General features: G+C 48.8%; 1 protein-coding gene across 5 annotated transcripts in view; it reads right to left on the bottom strand.

Annotated features, from left to right (window-relative positions):
• The window catches only part of LOC146785213 (E3 ubiquitin-protein ligase RNF144B-like), a 230,776-nt gene that overhangs the window by 102,813 nt on the left and 109,465 nt on the right, over positions 1-18,498 (bottom strand). The window contains exon 1 of one of the 5 annotated variants that reach the window (XM_085634129.1): positions 17,532-17,658. The exons of the other annotated variants lie outside the window; for them this stretch is intronic. The gene's annotated coding sequence lies outside the window, so the exon portion shown is untranslated. Of the gene's footprint in view, positions 1-17,531; positions 17,659-18,498 lie in introns of those variants that run through there. 5 annotated transcript variants of the gene reach the window in all.

Below are 18,498 nucleotides of genomic sequence, written 5' to 3'. Positions count from 1 at the left end.
CAGGAAGTTTGTCATGAGAGGGCTAGTCAGATAGCTATCAATTGGTTGGGAAAGTAAAAGTGAGAACTTTAGATGGAGGAGTACTCTTTTGAAGGCTAAAAGTGAGGGTGTTAGTCCTAGCTGAGGAACAGGCTGTTGAAGTGTGTGAGAGAAGGATATGAAGGCTTATTTACAAAGTTTTACATTTATGTTCGTGAGCACTTTCTGGATCAGCTGATTGGTGTTTCATTTAATACCGGGGGGGGGGGGCAGTGAGCAAGGTATAGGCTTGCTAGTCAGTCTTGTGTGCTTGTGTTTGGTGCTCTAGATGATAAATGGAGATTTGAGTTTAATGGGTGCTTTACTGAGTGCCAGTGGAGGTTTCTGAGGGTGGCGGTGATGTGGTCATACTTCTGTTGACACATGGGGAGACAGGTTGCAAGAGAAACCAAGATGGAGTCGAGTACACAAGTGAGGACAGTGTTTTCCCTATTCATGAGCGATAGGATGATTGGTCGTACTGTGTCACGAACAACCAGTGCTGGGAAGTAGGGTTTAAATCTGTGGGGACGGGATCACAATCAAATGCCAGGTAGCCTGCACTTTTTTATTATTTTAGTTTTTGCATAACAAAGGGTCAATGGTGAAGCCAAGCGATCTGCCAATGGTAGAGAGGGAAGGAATGAAGCCACCATATTCTATTCCCTTTAGCCAGCTCTCATTCTGATTTGAAATTGGCCATCACTGAGGAGTACAAATTCAGTTTTTGTGGGTTTGAACGGAATAGGGGAAGCGTCTCTGATATTGTATGTAGTATGTAGAGAACACCTTATACCTTGGTGATTACTGATCACTCTAGCTCTTACTCTTGTTTATAATCATTCTTCTTGTGCATTAAAAGTGGACCTTGATTTCAATCTACTCGTTTACTACACTGTTGAAAAGGTCTTCCTTGGACCTCACTAATCTCTTCAGCCTTTCCTCCATTTCCAAGCAACTTTCTGCCTCTAAGCTAATGTCTCTATTTTGTGTGATGACTTCCTACAGTCTGTCTTGTTGAATTCCTAGTAGGTTTTTACAACTTTCCAGTGGTTAAGGCTGGCTGAAGATGGAGGCATTGTCTGCACACTAATCCGTCTTGAGGGGCATTTCACAACACTAACCACAAAATCCTGTTCAGCCCCCTTTCTGCCATTACATTAGTCCTGGGATGGTATCGATCCTTATTATCTGTCAGTTTTCAGGCAATTTCAATTCCCCTTAATTTTATGTCCCAGCAAATTCCCATATGGAAACCCAAATGGTTGCCCACTTACAACCAGTGTTGTAATACTTATATTGCCACTTGCTTGCCTAATCTGGTCCAGTAGCTTCCACTTTTATATTTACATCAATGAAGTCAAGGTCCTGCTCCATATGATTAGGGGACACAGATGCAACTTCCAACTGTGGGTGGAGGTAAGGAAATGGAAAGGCTGCTAAAGGCATTTTATAAATCTGGGAGTCAGATTCAACACTGATCTTTTCACGTGCCCCAAAATCTCAGCCGCTGAATTCCCATTAATTTCACCTAACTTTTTATAAGTAAGGAAGATACAGCAGTCACAGCTCTCACTGTCCCAAGGTTAGACTACAGTAATTCTCTCTTCTTGGGCATTTCTAAGTATACCTTCCGTTACCTGCAGCTGGATCAGAATGTGACTGCTGGTGATCTGCTTCTGCAATCACTCCTCTGGCTCCCTGTTTTGTAGGTCATGCTTGTAAGAAGCTGGCTCTGGATATAGTGCACCAAAACTAGGTCCACTGTGTATGGCGTTCAGGCAACCCTTATTGGTTTACATAGGCAATAGTAACAAACCCACATGCTCTATTTTGTGGTAGAGTGGGCGAGCAGTTTAGGCTTATCAGAGGATAGCGTTAAGCATGTATTGCACACACAGAGTCAGTATGCGAGACACAAACTCAATAAAGAAATCTGACACAAATTAATAAAAATAACACCGATTTTATATGAATTTAGACACCAAGCTCATTGCAATCTGGTAAATACTTTTCGAGTTATCACTTTTTAAGTATAAAGTAATATACTTGTATTTAGCTTTAAAGCAGTAATTTTATCATATGGGAAAGAAACATATACTGCATACGGTCACTTGTCAACATCTTACAGGGCTGTTCTGCTGGACTCAAGTTAAGTATGGGGCAAGTCCAAGGCAGCACCAACAGGTCACCTCGGTCAGCTCTGGGGCGTCTGGGTGCAGAGGTGCTTTTTGGCGTCTGCTGCCCCGTTTAAGTCAATGGGAAATGGTCCTGTTTAAAGAGGCTGCAAGCAGGACTGGAGGACCAGTCTGGGTTAACCCACAGGGGGGCTCAGGTCTTGAGGGTCTTGGGCCCAAAGGGACACCATCGGTCCACTCAAACTCGGTCTGGTGGGGCTTGTGTGCAGTGGGGCTTTGTACGGCGGCGGGGTTGTACTGCTGAAAACTCTCACGGTTCTTGTTCCCTGCAGAAAGAGGCTGCACACAACGACTGGGGGACCAGTCTTGCTGAACCCAAGAGTGGGCTCAACTCTTGAGGATCTCAGGACACGGCTGGCACTGTCATCTCCCTCAGACTCAGGCTGTAGGGCTCAGGTTCAAGGGTGCTTTGAGGTTTTGGGTTGCAGTGGTCAGAGGCTTACTCTGTGTCTTGGGGACCTGGTGAAGAAGGGAAGCAGGGCAGAAGTGCCACTCTTGGTGCTGGCTTGGTGGATCCTGACATCCCTCTATGGTAGGTCTGCCTTTGTGCTGTTGGAGTCTGGATTGGACCACCAACAAACGTTGGCTACTGCAACTGGGGAGACAGTGTTTACAACGCAGTAATCACATAGCAGTTCCTTTACAACGCGGTCGTTACAACGACCGCTTTGTTAGAACTCGACGCCTTTACAACGTAAGTCATTAGATCGACATGCTGTAGGTGGCGCTCTAACATAAGGAATAGTATAATTTACTATTCCAACACCTTCCCTACTATTGCCCAGGTTGTAGTTGGAATAGTACTATTCCAACACCTTCCCTACTGTTGCCCAGGTTGTAGTTGGAATAGTAAATTATACTATTCCTAAGTCCAGCGCGCCAGCAAGTTAATCTAATGCTAATGACTTCCTTTGTAAAGTGATCGCATTCTAACAATGCCGTCGTGTTGTAAAGGAACGCGATGTGATAGCATGCGTAGTAACATGCTATATTCCTGCAACTGCTCCAGTACCAAGGGTATTGATGCAGGGTAGCTCCTGGTGTCTCTAAACCTGGCAAGGAGACGGTCCTAACCTTCTGGAGCACAAAGACCTTCCCCTGTGGTGCGCTACTTCGGTGGGCCCGATGGCCGGGAACATGTTGACTGGGCAGATGTTTTTCGGTGCCTGCAGATGCAAGGGAGCAACTCCTCTGCTCCAAGGGAGATCTTTCCCGGTTGTTGAGGTGTTGGGCAGTCCTCAAAGGGTTTTGAGGATGATGTCCAGCTCTTTGCGAAGTCGGTCCCAGCGATGGTCGAAATCCAAGCAGCCTGGCAGGGTTTTGCGACAATCTTTGGTGCAGGTCTCCAGTTTTCACTCTCTTCGGTCCTTCTTCTTTCTTTTTTTTTTTTTTTTTTGAAACCGTTTATTGCAATCTCAAATAGTTACAGGTATGGGCCTACAACCATCTGGCCGGCCGCTAGAGTGGCAGAAGCATATGACATACATACAGAAAAATCTCTTGGCGGTGCAAAAAGGGTAAATCAGGAGATATCAGTAGTGCAGGCCACATAACTCCAAACCCACAATACGGTTTCCTTTTGTCGAAACACAACAACACAAAAAAAAAACCACACCCGCAAGGCAACCCGCAATCCCAGGTGACAGCACGCGCTCCTTAAGTGGGGGACCCCAACCAATCACCAAACTCTGAAGAGGGGAATGAGAACAGATCAGGGACTGGGGAACCACGTGCCCATGGCTGGGGGAGGGGGTCGGCTAGGGGGACGGAGCTGGTGAGGCAGCCGGCAGCAGTGGCGGCTCGCAGATACCCCCGCGATAGGCGTTCCAGGGGCCCCAGATTTTCACCCACGCCCCAGGCTTACCCCTCGCAACATACACCACTTTTTCACGAAACATACACCAATCCATGTGTTCTTTCCAGGCCGACACCGCCGGGGGCCTCTGGGATCCCCACAATTGAGCAATGTCACGCTTAGCTATCATGTATCCCAGAGTCACCCACCGCGTCTGCGGAACCGAGTAGTCGATGGGCTCCCACACATTCAGCAAGCATCTCCTCGCTTCAGGCAACAGCGCGACACGCGTAACCACTCGCAGGACCTCGTGCACACCACGCCAGAATCGCTCCACCTTTGGGCATTCCCACAGAATATGCAAGAAAGTTGCCAAAGCACCACAGCCACGCTTACACAGTCCATCCACAGCAAAGCCCATACGTAAAAGCCTTGGCCCCGTCACGTAAACCCGGTGGAGGATCTTAAGCTGGACGAAGCGAAGGCGAGCCGGGATGGCCACCTCCTTCGGAGAGGCCACCGCGGAAATCCAGTCCTCATCATCCAATTCCAGCCCATCGGCAACCCAGGCCTCGCGGAGGCCAGTCAGCAGGCCCGATCGGTCGTTGATCAGTTTTTTATATATAAGGGAGATCGTGCTGTCTGGGACATGGCCATCCAGCACTCTGTCCTCTAGGGGGGAAGACTCCGGAATGGACGCGACATCCGGGAAGACGGAGCCCAGCGCGTGGCGGACCTGTAAGTACCGAAAGTACTCACTGCCTTGCAACTGAAACTCCGTCTGCAGCGTCTCGAAAGTTTTGAATCCCCCCCTCGTCCAGAGATCTCCCACGGTGCTGATACAGATCGTGTCCCACTTCTCGAAGCCCTTCGAGGTCCACAGGGAGCCCAACCTCGCAGACGCATAGAGCGGTGACGCCCGGGTCAAACGGTCCTTCCACCCCATAGCTGCGTTAGCCGCGTGCCATACACGCACCATGACACGCGTCGGTCCCGTCAGGCGAGGGTCCGGCGCGCCAGAGTAGAGCGCTCGATTGTAGTCGCCACCGGGCAGGAGCATCTTGTCCATTTCGAATGCCGGGTTCAGGGCGGGCCCGTAAAGGCCATGATTAATCGCAGCTAGCTGGGAGGCCCAGTAATACCGTTTAATATCCGGGAGGGCGACCCCCCCATCGTACCACGGAAGCGTCAATTTAGCCAAGGCAATACGTGGCCTCCCATCCCAGAACAGGCGACGCTGCAAACTCTCCACCTCTCGGAAGTAGCGCGCCGGGACCAAGTCCATAGTGTTCTGGAGAGCGTACAGAAAGCGCGGCAACGACATCATCTTAAACAAGGCCGCTCGGCCGAGCGGCGAAAGCGGCAGACGCCGCCAACGCACCACGTCCTCCTTCAAGCGCTGGAGGGGGGGCAGCAAATTCCGCTCGTAGCGGGCCTCCGGGTCCAGAGTAATATATATACCCAGGTACCGAAACCCCTGGGAGGCAATCTGGATCGGACAGTCCCGTGGTAGGACCGGAGCCTCCCCGGCAAGCACATATACACAGGATTTCGCCCAGTTGATGACGAGGCCTGAGTTGCGACCGAATGAGCGCAAAACATCAACTAGGACGATCAGTGATTTACGCGGGGAGGCGAGATATAGAAGGATATCATCAGCGTAGAGAGACACACGGTCCTCATGCTCGGGGGTCCAGCGGAGACCACGGATGGAAGGGTGCCACCGCAGCCACTCCGCCAGGGGCTCCAGGGCCAGTGCAAACAGGAGAGGCGACAGGGGGCAACCCTGTCGCGTGCCCCGTCCCAGTGCGAATGGAGCCGAAACTCGTCCATTCACCACCACCTGCGCCAATGGGCCGGAATACAACAACTTGACCCAGCCGATGAAGCCCGGTCCGAAGCCAAACTTCGCCAGCATCGCCCAAATGTATGGCCACTCGAGCGTATCAAACGCCATGGTGGCGTCCAAGGACGCCAAGATGGCCGGCTCCCGCACGAACGGGACACGCGCGAGCACCCCGTGCAAGCGTCGCAGATTAAGGGCCGTGTTACGATGGGGTATGAAGCCGGACTGGTCTTGGTGGACCAAATCGCCCACCACGCCGACCAGCCGGTTGGCCAGCACCTTGGCGAGGATTTTGGGCTCCGCGTTCAAGAGCGAGATAGGCCTATAGGATGTGACCCGCTCACGGGGTCTCCCCTCCTTGTGGATCACCACGATCGTGGCCAGACGCTGGTCCGGCGGAAGGGAACCCCGTGAGCGGGCCGCCAGGAACATCGCGCGCAGGTGGGGCGCCAGTACATCCGGTCGCAGCTTATACAGCTCGATAGGGATGCCATTGGGGCCCATGGCCTTGCCAGATGCGACCGAGCGGATAGCAAGGGCAATTTCGTCCGAGGTGGGAGGAGCGTCCAGCGAATCCCTGTCCCCCACCGAAAGGGAGGGCAGCGCGATGTCCCGAAGCAGGGCATGGGAATCCTCCTCCGAGCAGGGAGAAACCGGGGAATACACCTCGCGGAAATAATCCGCGAAGCAGGAGACAATGGCGTCCGGCTCGGTGACACACACACCATCCATCCTCTCGATCAACGGAACCACACGACTCGCTCTCTCCTTTTTGTCCAACCACGCAATCAATTTACCAGCCTTATCACCCACATCATACAGTCGCCCCTGTTGCTCTCTACTGAGGCCCCTGGCCGCCTCCGTGACGAGGGCCCTATAGGCCGCCTGCTTGAGGTGTAGAACATGCAATGTGGCAGCCGTCACCCCGCTCCCCAGGTCACCCTCTAGTTCAGTAATTTCGGCCTCCACCCGGGTTACCTCCTCCCGCTCGCGCCTCCGGGCATGGGAGATAAAGGAGAGGGCCTCCCCCCTGAGAACTACCTTAAAAGCCTCCCAAAGGGAGATAGCCGAAGGGACAGACCCCACATTCTCCTCAAAGTACCGCTGCAAGGATTTGATCAATTCTGCTCGAATAGTGGGGTCGCGCAGGTACCAGGCATTGATTGGGGCTACCCTGCCCTCCCCCCTCGGGAAGACATCAAAGTGCAACAGTAATGGGGAGTGATCTGAAATACCCCGCGCCAAATGGCGCACCTCTCCCACTCTCCCAGCATAGGCCGCAGGGACAAGGACATAATCAAGCCGCGAGAGGCTACCATGGGCACCCGAGTGGAAGGTGTATTGCAGCTGCGCGGGATGCTTTAGTCGCCAGCAATCCACCAATCCTAGTGTATCTAAAAGGCCGGACAGCCACGCCTGTGCCCGGGGGAGGTCCCTGGGGGGATGACGATCCATAGACCCAGAAGCCACCGCATTGAAGTCTCCCCCAACTACCAGAAGCCCACCCGGGAGGTCAAGGAGGAGGCGCCCCAGGTCCGCAAACGTGGTGGATTGCAACCCCGGCGGAACGTACACTGATACAAAAACGACCACTCTGCCCTCCATTCTACCCACCAAGACAGTGTAACGTCCCCTCTCATCATGGCGCACCTCATCAATCTCTAATGGGAGCGAGTTCTTAATCATGATGCCCACCCCCCGCGAGCCCGAGGTGAAGCCCGAATGGGCCACCAAGCGATAGCCTCGCCGGTTCATGGCATGAAAGGAATTACCTATAAGGTGTGTCTCCTGCAGGAAGACCACATCTGGTGAAATCCGTTTCAGATACTGCAGGACCACACCACGCTTAATCCTATCCCCCAGTCCGTTAACGTTCCATGATAACACAGTCAAATCCCTACCCCCCATCATACATGGAAGCCATCAGTCGTCCCCCAAAGAGCATCTCAAAAACAACAATACAGTAAAGGGTTCGCCTTGCGGTGCAAACAAACAACACTCCACCCCCGCCCACCCATCCCAACAGAACTCCCCCCTCCCTGCACCCCTGCATGAGCCCAGACAGCCCCCCCAAAGTGCAGTGTGCCTGTCGCCCCATAGATGAAAAACTAACTAGTCCCCCAGAGGAGGAGGGAAAGCCCCCAATGGACCCCGCGACCTCCATAGGAGGGGAACATACACGATCAGTGAATGGTAACAGGAATGTTGTCCAGAGCAAGGCCTACTATTCACCCCTCAGTTCTGATCCGGCGAGCCCTCCCCGCCAACCGCACCCCCCCCACCCCCCCGGCCCCGATCCCCAGGCAGAGTATCCAACCAGTCCCCAGCCGCCTCGGGACGGTCAAAAAAGTGCGTGCGACCATCCACCTCCACCCTCAGCTTAGCTGGAAAAAGCATTGAGTACTTAAGGTTCAGGTCCCGTAGGCGACGTTTAACTCCGAGAAAACTCAGTCTCTGCTTTTGGACTGTCGGAGTAAAGTCAGGGTAGAAATTCACGTCCATATTATCGAGCTTGACCGGTCCCTGTAGCCTGGAAGTCTGCAGGATAGCGTCTCTGTCCCGAAAGTTAAAAATCCGGGCAATGAGAGGCCGCGGCGGGGCTCCGGCCTTAGGTCTTCCTCCGGGGACCCTGTGAGCACGTTCCACCGCAAAAAGTTTACTCAGCCCCCGGGGCTGGAGATGGGTGAGGATCAGGTCTTCCACAAACAAATCTGCCGCCTCCTCCTCCCGTCCCTCCGGCACCCCGACAATGCGAACGTTGTTCCTCCGGGCCCGACCCTCGGCGTCCTCCAATCGACGGTCCATCAGGGCGCTCGCCTGGCCAAGCCGGTGCACCTCCTTTTGAAGGGCCGCCACGTCTGTAGTGAGACTCGAGGTGGTGTGGGCCAGGGAATCGACCCGGTCATTTGTTTTAGACAAGTCGGCTCTCACCAGGCCCACATCCACCAGGGCCGAGTCTATCTTCTGCGCCAGAGTATCAAAGCGCTGGTCCACCGAGGCCTTCATCTCGGCAATGGCGCCCATGACGTCCCGGAGGGTCAGATCCGCGGGCTGAGCAGACGCCTCAGCCGGGCCCGCGGGGGATGTACGCTGTGCCTCTGGGGATCCCTTCTGGAGGGTGTAGCGGTCCATACTGTTTGACTGATGTGCCGGGCCACGGCGGGTCGATTTCACCTTTGCCCGGTCGCCATCTTGCTTTGTGGACATGTCGCACTCCCAAAGTCGTGCCAATCTCCTCAAAAGGGCTGATAAACCAGTTCACGGGTTCCGGGGGGGGGGTGACCACTGGACCGCAGGACAACTCACAGCCGGCGGGTCAGCCGGGCACCGGGACAAGGCCACACCACCGCACCCCGCTCCGCAACCCTACCTCGCTTGAGGGCAAGGAGGGCGCAAAAGCGAAAGTGAAAGCGCGGGGTACGCGAGTCGCCCAGCCCTGCCCGCCGCTGTTGTTCGCTTTGTCCCCGGATCGCCCCACAACTCCAATCCGGGGGGCCGGCGCGGAGAAGGCCGCAATCTTCGAGCGGTGCTCCCACCAGTGTCCGGGGTCCGATTCGAAAACGGAAAACGGGTGCCGCCTCAGCTCGGGTACACAGACACAGTCCCCTCATCAAAGACAGGATATAATCAGGATTAATTCAGGAGGTCGCGGAGGTCCTCGGGAGCTTCGCACCTACGCGGCCATCTTGGTTGCGCGCTAGGCTCCTCCCCTTCGGTGTCCCTTCTTCTTTCTTCTATGGTTTCCAGTAGTCAATCTGCTTTCCTTCTGTCAGGGGGCCACCGAAAAACTCAATTTAGAGAAGTGAAGGGTAGTAACCAATGGGCTATTTACCCCTGGGGTCACTGCACCCCCTATATAGCCACTTCCAGTGGGAATTGGGCATCACCCTGTCCCAATGTTCATAATTCCACCACACACAAGATGGTGGAATCCGATCTTTCATGCTCACTTCAGGTCTCCCACCCTAGAGGTGTGTCCAACCTGGCAGTGCAACATCTAATTTCCTGTCTGTCCTGGTGCAGAATGGGCCTCAGGGCAGGGGTGGCATCCTCCAGGTCTGGGGAAGCCAGGCTTGCATATCAAAGGCGTTGTGATCTTTGAAGCTCCATGCCTTGACATGCTAATTTACAAGCTTATCTGCTTGAGGAGGTGGTAACACCTCCTGCCAGAGCAGGCACTGTTCCTGACGTCTGAGAGCGGGGCTCACACCTCCTAGGTGGTCAAAAGCCCTTCTGTGGTGGTAGCTGGACAGGACCAGTCAGCCAGCACACTAGATGACTAGTAGGGTTCAGGGGTACCTCTAAGGTACCCTCTGTGTGCAGGTATTAATATATCCATTACTGGAATCAGTGTGGGTTTATTAATACGAGGTATTTGACACCAAACACTATATGTTTCAGTGAAGCCATGATGTAGCTGGGTAACTAGTATTGATCAGTGTCCAGTACATACCTTAGGATGGATTCTCTGTTATCTAGTAATAGAACTAGACATCACAGGGGCATATTTGCTCATGCAGATATGTCCTCACATAAAATGTAATGCACCTTGCCTTATGGCTGAAAGCCCTGTTGTAGGGGTGACTTACATATATTAAATGCAGTGACTTTGACATGGCAAACAGGTATGTGCCATGTCATGTTTTCACTCATAGTTTGCACCATGTCACCCAACCTGAAATGGCAGTCCGTTTGAAGTTTGAGTGAGGGTCCCTTAGGGTGGCATAAGAATATGCTGCAGCCCTTTTGGACCTTCTTTAGTACCCATGCCCTAGGTACCAGGGGTACAATTTACTAGTGACTTACAGGGGTGCAAAAGTCCTTTGCCAATTGTGTTACAATTAGACCACCTTGTTTTAAGGAAAGAACAGTGGAACCGAGATCTGGTTAACAGGCTGCAGTGCACTGTCAAGAGTTGAAAAAACAGCATTCCGTAGCTAAAAATGGGGGGAAAGAGTGTGTGAGGGGGTACTGCAAAAACCCGGTTTCCTACAATGTTCAAGACCCTTGGCTTAGTTAATTGTACCATTTTTGACTCATTAATAGATTTACCGCCCAATCTGGGCGCTACTCATACAGAACATTTTGTCATCCTGTGCTTCAGAATGCAATGAAAATGGGTCTAAACCTTTACAATACTGGTACATCCAAGTAGAATTAATATTAATTTCATATTTCACTCATCTCTAGCAACACTAGGTTCAGAGGTTCAGCAAGAAGGGGCTGTTTTCTACTAACCATCCATTGAAGCTGGAGTAGGTTATTGATTACCAATATGTCTCTGGTTAGCAATAAGAAACTTTTCTAGTTGTTTGGTTGTTATATTAAATCTTATTTTACCCAATATATACCTATCCTAATCTACTTTTTTTTCTAAATTAGGCTCTTCGCTCTAGGCAGAAGGCAGTAGCAAAAAAGGCTCCCTACATACTACGTCACACATGCACTCTTAGGTCCTGTGTCCTAAATATTGTCCCACTGGGCGTAGCTTTTCCTTTTATCAACTCCAAAGGGGTGATACATTTATAAACAATAATTAGTGCACAATATTTTTGTTAGATGATATTCTGTTACCATGCCTTAATAGAGAAGTTAAATAGCTATCCGTAAACAGCTTTGTAAGTTGTTATATATTAATTTTGGTGGGCATTAGATCTAGATTTCTCAGCTGGGACTCTTAACACAAGTTGCTATGACCTTAAAAATAGCAAATTGCCCTAGAAATATATGGGCACCAGGTAGAATTACTCAAAGTCATGGGCAGAATCTTCTCAGCCTTGCCAGTCTCAGTGCAGGCAGACATCTTAAAATTGATACAGCTCAGGATAACGTGTTTTACATTGTGTGGCAAAAACCCAACAGTGAATGATAGCCTATGCCAATAACACTACCCGAATGATAAACTGGAAGGGCATTCCAGGACAAGCTTATTTACAATTTTTCTGTGCAGCTGAACAATACTGTTGAATGGCTCAAGGTTAAAACACACACAGAAATAAGCATTTGCAAGTGAACTGGTCTGGCTTGCAGCGTGATTTACAAGTCCCTGCACTGGTTTTTACTAATCTTTGTGTGTAGCTGGAGGAAGCTGCTGGGTGCCATTAAAAGCAGAAACAGCCCAGTGGCAGAGCAGAAGAGCCATTAGGCAGCCTCATGGTGTAAGCAGGGTCCTGGTGGTAAGGGATGGAAGTCGCCTTTCAAGCTGATGGCTTGAACAGTGTCCCACAAGCAAAAGAGAGGAGCTACAGTGCAGAGAGTAAGCAGAGCTGCTGGGTTCGTAGGAAGTACCTGCTCAACAACAGGAAGAGGAGCATGTGATCAGTGACTGTATGAGTGTCATTATGCCTATGTCATCAATATCAACTTAATTTTGAAATTTCACATTTTAAAATGTATATAATTAGTATTCCTAATTCTGCCTATGCTTGCTACCTTGGGAGGTCAACTTACGTGGAATTTACAATAGTGAATATATACTTCCTTTACAGCAAAGTGATAGCTCAATGTATTGGTCTGATCAACTTTTCGAACAAAACATTACATTTCTGATGGCTGACCACGAATTTCAGATGTAAAATAGTCTCACGTGCATCATAATGGAGGCAAAGGATACATTCAAACAGCCAATAAAAAGACGGAGAGACTAAAATACCACTATGGGCTGATTCAAAATGTGATTGATGGTATTTTAAGCCAATGCCTTTAAACTTTTTGCCAGAGGAGCCACTCCCTGAAGAAGGTTGACACAAAGCCCACTACGTGTTTATTACATTAAATAATATGTATATATAATTTTACCAAAAAACCCCAAAAGGCCTCGGAGTATACCCCCACCAAAAAACTATAACCCAATCTTAAACATTGTAGCCACGCCAGCTTGTTAAAAACGAACTTAGAATATAAACACAGGAGTTGTTGCTGCATAGGCGAAAGACAGGAGAAACTGTACTCGGAGCTTTCGTTCTGGGTTGAAATTATGAACTTCAAGGCTTGTAAAGACATTGGTTGTTTGAAAAGATTTTATTCAATATAGAATTGGCTTTGATCAAAATAATGTTAAGAAACCGGGTGATGAATGCTGCAGTCTGGAGGAGTGCCAATTAACTAGGTTGGAGTTTACCATAGGATTTACTCAATATCCCAGTGGCACCTCGTTTTGGGTCCTAGCATTTCATTTAACAATTCAGTACTCTCTAGAGGGTGCAGTCTTGAATCAGTTCAAATGAACAAACATCTTAAAAGAATGATCTGTACCATCCAGTGCTGGAAATGAGGGGGGCCCATCTGGATCCAGGATCCAGCAGCTGTTATTGAACCTGTTGGGGCGGAAACGTCCTCTACATGCTAATAGACATGCACCTCTGCCCTGAGTGCCCAAATGGATTGATGTTTGGATCTCTAATGCTCATTTTTGTTGTCAGAGGCAAACACGGATCATGCGTGTGCGCCATGACACAGGCCTGATTCACTGATTGCGGTCTTGTTATACAAGGAGGGTGCCCAAAGCACTTTTCTAATAGTAGTGGAAGGTTAGTGCGTTCACCAGGAGTTAGGCAGCACGAGCAAGGTGGTGGCAGCATACTATGTAGTGATCAGTAGGAGGAAACAGATCCTTTTTATACTGTGTCACTGGAGTGAGGCCTACAGGTTCACTCATTTTTTAGGTCGGGCCTATACAGCGCTTGCGCTGTTAGCCGATCTTTTGTATGTGCTTTGAGGGGTCTGACTCCTCCCATGCTTTGGATTGGGTTTTTTAGGTGTCATTTAGAAATCATACATTTAAACAAAAGGAACCAGGAGCTTTTGGATAGGTCCAGAACACGTACTCCTTTTGTTAATGGGTTAATTATAAGAGTGTGCTGCTCCTTAGACAAAGTATTTATAATGATCTGTCAGGTCAGTGGAATACGCTCCAATAAGAGCAAGTGCCCTCACACACCCAGAGAGGTGTTCTTATTCATCATCTGGGCATGCTCCTCGTCGGGCCGGTGCTGCAATTCCCGACAGGCACCCGCAAAGGGGCTCTTTGCCGGAGATCTTTTTGTTATGCCAAGTGATGAGTGTGGATATGTGGGGTGTAGAAAGTAGTGTGGTGAAGAGGGAGATTAAAATAGGTTTAGTGATGCTATGTTTAAAAAACTTTTACTAGTGAAGCTCACTAACCTAATTAAAACCAGTATTGCTCGTGTGGGATGCAATGGTCCTAAACAGCAGTCATGATTAGTTACTAAAAAGTGAGGTGAACATGTTTCTAGCCTACACCAGCCCCCAAAGGGACTATTGGCAATTCATCAGGACCGAAAAAGAATTACCTACACTACAGCGTGACTGATTCTTCAATATATACTGATAAATCTAGTAATCAGTCTCATCTTGAGTTACAAAGTAGGATTCTACCTTGTTATTCGAACTGACCTGAAAGACAAAAGGGACAGACAAAACACAGCACACATGCATGAGGTCTTTTAGATTATGGTAGCGGTAGGGCTAAGTCGTGTATTACAATTTGCTGTTTCTTTTTCATGTCACCTTGTTTGTCTCATGACTCATATTACATTTTACTGTGAGTATTTTGTGGAAACCAGCAAATTGCCCCACCAATGTGCAGTAAGTTTTTCTGACATTTCAAGTTGGACTATTCATATCTTAATGCAGTGCAAAATAAGGGGTGATACTGGTCGTTAGGCGTCTGGTCATGCCATCTCAGCCAATCTTGAATCCATTCATGCAGCAATGGTGCCAAACGCCGTGATCCGTGCTCGGATCCAAAAAACAACCGACTGAAACTTATGCCACTTGTGTGCACACAATTACTATCAGACTAAAGGCTGTGTGTCATGCCTTGACCACAAAACATCACACTGTGGTTAGAATAGTTGGTCACTCTCCCGTTTAGGAGTCAATTACGGTCTCAAGGGAGCAAGACAGAGCGAACCGTTCACTTGCAACCTGGAGGCATAAAAGCACACCGGGAAGGTTAAGGGTAAACATGCGCCTTAACCTGGTTCTTGTAAATAGCATCCCGGTGGGTCGTTACTCAATAATCCGTGGTGTGGCATGCGCCTCCACACCTACCCCAGCTCTGTCTCCCATGTCAAGGCGAGCTCCTGGGGCGGGGTTATAGGTTACCAGTACTTCCTGAGATTAGTCCAGAAGACTGGTGCGGGGACTGCGAGGGCTATCTTGGGAGGGGGGGCTCAAGTGTTCATGATTTTGGAACACAAAACAGCTTGACCGAAATGCGGTTGAAGTTATGGAGACACCCTATAAGCGCTCTAGTGGTGGAAAATATTCACCAGATTTTCGCATTCAGCTCAACCACTTAAAAAATGTAGACTTATTAGAATTAATCGTGGCTCTTCTCAAAAACCAGCCTCCCTTGGTTTAGGTGGTTGTGTGAAATGTAAGGGTGGTTCAGCGCAGCCATTTGTGTGATGAATTAATAAGGATAATGTCAGCAGTGTGATCTTCGTCCATTTATAGGATACAGTGTGGGACATCTACATATTGTTATACTGTTCTTAGCACTAAATGGATGCTCGTAAGGTAATCTATTGAGTTCGCCCCAGGGGATGTCATTATTCAGCCCAACCCTCTGTGTGGACAGTTTAAAAATCCACATCTGTTCCTTTCTGAAAAGGGCTTCCTTTAGGATCTGTGGGTGCGACTCTAGAATAGTCCATTTCAGGTCATCCTGTGTATGTCCAGCAGTGGTATAGTGGGCCCACATCTTAGTGTTGGTCTTTTTTGCACCTGAGGTTACTACGATGCTCCATGATTCGTACTGTGACAGCTCGTGTGGTCATCCCTATGTACCTCAACTGACATGGGCAAGTAATCAAGTAAATGCGGTTACGTGTATTGCAGTTTGTATGTTTCTGTTGTATCCATGTCAGGGTGTCAGTCAGCTGGACCTTCTTTGTTGGCTGAGTCAGGGGGCAGATGTTACAGTGGCCACAAGGGTAATGGCCCACTACCGGGAGCATGTTTCCGAGTTGTTTCTGCACAGTGGGCGTGTGTATTTTTGGCCTTGTGTTGATGATCATGTCTTTTAGGTTTGTTGTTCTTCTAAATGCGAAACATGGTGGGTTGAATGTTAATTTACCAGTTTGCAAAATTCTCCAGTGTTTCTTGATCACCTTTTTGATAAAGTTAGACTCTGGGGTATACGTGGTGATGCACGTTAATTCTTCAGTATGGGGTCTTACTCGTGGTTCAAAGAGAGATTCCCTATTGTTGTTGCGCGTTCTTTTCTGTGCAGTCTTAATGTGTCTGAGTGGGTACTTGCGTCTAGCCAGGTGCACCACTAAGTCATGGGACTAGTCCATGAAGTCATTCATGTTACTGCAGTTGTGTTGTAAGCGCAGGAACTGCCCATAAGGAAGATTTTCCCAAAGAGTATTCCTAACATTAATAGACTATTGCTGTCAGTAGGCTTTTAGAATGTTCTTGTATTCAATTCTCCATCAGAAAGACTGATTAATAGGTCTAGGAATGGGAGTTCCTTCTCTTAAACATTGACAGTGAATTTAAGATATGGGTTCAGATTGCTAATCCACATAACAAATATGGTGACCGTGTCCCTAGTTCCTTTCCAAAAGATTAGGACGTCATCGATGTATCAACGCCAAGTGATTATATTCTCTGTGTACAGGTTGGAAAGGGACAGGATATGTTTCTCCTCAAAATCTGACATATACAAACAGGCCAGTCTTGCCCACCTCTATTAGTGACGTTGTATTAATTTCCTTTAGGAGCATCACTGCTGCTGCTGCTGCTGGTAAACCACCATCTGGTAGCAATCATAAAATTAACCTGAGAAAGGAAAATGGGCAAGTCGGTACTGCCACTGTTTGAAGCTGTCAACTTCTGGTCGCATTTCGTTATCTTTTGCTTATGGTAACCTCCTTGGCTATCTCACTGATAAAGTAGAACAATACGTGTTGCTGCTGTGAGAGCTGGCATACGTCAGACCAAGGGCAACCACACAAACTGATTGTAATGATCTCACCTGAGTTCCCGCAGGAACGTCATGGAATCTGAAGAGAGATCCACATCTTCTCCCAATCACCTATTGCGCCTGACACCGTCTAGGCAACAATGGTAACCCGGGGAAGAAGGGAGACAAAACAAGGAAAGAAGGGGAAGAGATCCCTCATCGCGACTTCACGTGGCCACAGGTTTCAACAGTGCACAACAAAAAGGCTGTGGATAGAAGGGAATTAATCAACAAGCTTTAGGCAATATAATGGCCCCCTACTTTATCCTAATACTCTTGTTATTCTATTTTCTCTACCTTAAATCTCCCTTCTTCATATACTGAGTAGAAGATAAAGAATAAAACGTATGTCTGGTGCTGAAAGAAACAAAAAGGCAACATAAATGAAAGGAGCTACTGGAAAAAAGAGGTTGTTACCACAGTAAGTATCTGTTATGTGCCTACCTATTAACCAAATGTAGCTTGTAGTATTCCTTTCCTTGTGAATGTAAATCAGTAATAACTAACTAATATAGAACCTTGAATTCAGGTAATTAATAACCTCACTTCCTTTAGGTACACCAAGTAAATGACGGAGCAGATCCCCACAGCGCCAGGAGCACCAGATCAGGTAAGTAATAGGCACGAGTCAAAACAATAGTAAAGGGAAAAAGGGCAGCGCAATAGCGCTGTTACCGTAACTACGATAATGCTGGCTTGGTTCTTCTTCTTATATATACAGGAGCTGGGAAAAGAAGCGCGAAGGGGCGCCGAGGAGAAGACAACCCGCTAGGAATGCACGCCGCACCACCGCCGATTCAGGACTGAGGAGCGCGACGCACCGGAAGTGATCAGGGTAAACGATGCCATATGCAGGAACCGGAATGCGAAGCGCTGCTGCTTGGGTAAGGCTGGGCTTTAACTTGCCTGACCCGTCTTCGCACATGCGCGTTCCTGGCTGGCGGCCATGTTTGTAATTCCATGATTCCGGCAGTCCTGACACTGATGGAATCGTTTTTTTTGTTTTACTTAAGTTGAGGTCACACTCGACTTCAAATTCATTTTATTTTATGTTATTTATTTATAGGTTTTATGTAGCGGCTGAATCACCCCCGAAGGGGTATCTCTGCGCTTCGGCCTGTGCTGCAGAACAGAATAACAGGCATTATTAAAATAGAGCAGTCTTACGAAGCATTCTGAATCAAAGAGGGCATTGTCTCAGATGAATTCCAATAGAGGGGGCCGAGGTAGGAAAAAGCTTTCCCACCCAACCTTAATTTCCTGACCCGTGGGACCAAGAGAACCGAATTGCCTCCGGAACCTGAATTGGACCAGAGCCTTGCTGCCTACCCCAAAAGAACATGTTAGGTTTGTTTAGGCACACACTTAACTTTATTTGTTTTAATGATGCCTCTGTTTTCTTGTGCCCTTTAATTCAATCTTCGAGTGGCTCTCTTGACATAATGTAAGAAATTCAGGTCTTTTCGAATTAAAAATCGAGACCAGAGTGGCATTTAGGGGCTTATTTATGAAGCCCTGCTCACATTTACACCGCTGTTGCGTCACTTTTTGTGACTCTGCAGCTGTGTAAATAATGCGCCACATTGAGCCATATTTACAAAGTGATGCATCTAGGCAGATGCGTCACTTCGTAAACCCCTGT

This window comes from Triturus cristatus, chromosome 11 (genome assembly GCF_964204655.1).
Source record: "Triturus cristatus chromosome 11, aTriCri1.1, whole genome shotgun sequence".
In the NCBI taxonomy this organism is placed as follows: Eukaryota; Metazoa; Chordata; class Amphibia; order Caudata; family Salamandridae; genus Triturus; species Triturus cristatus.
Note: the sequence above shows the minus strand (reverse complement) of the source record. Positions and strands in the feature narration are given on the sequence as shown.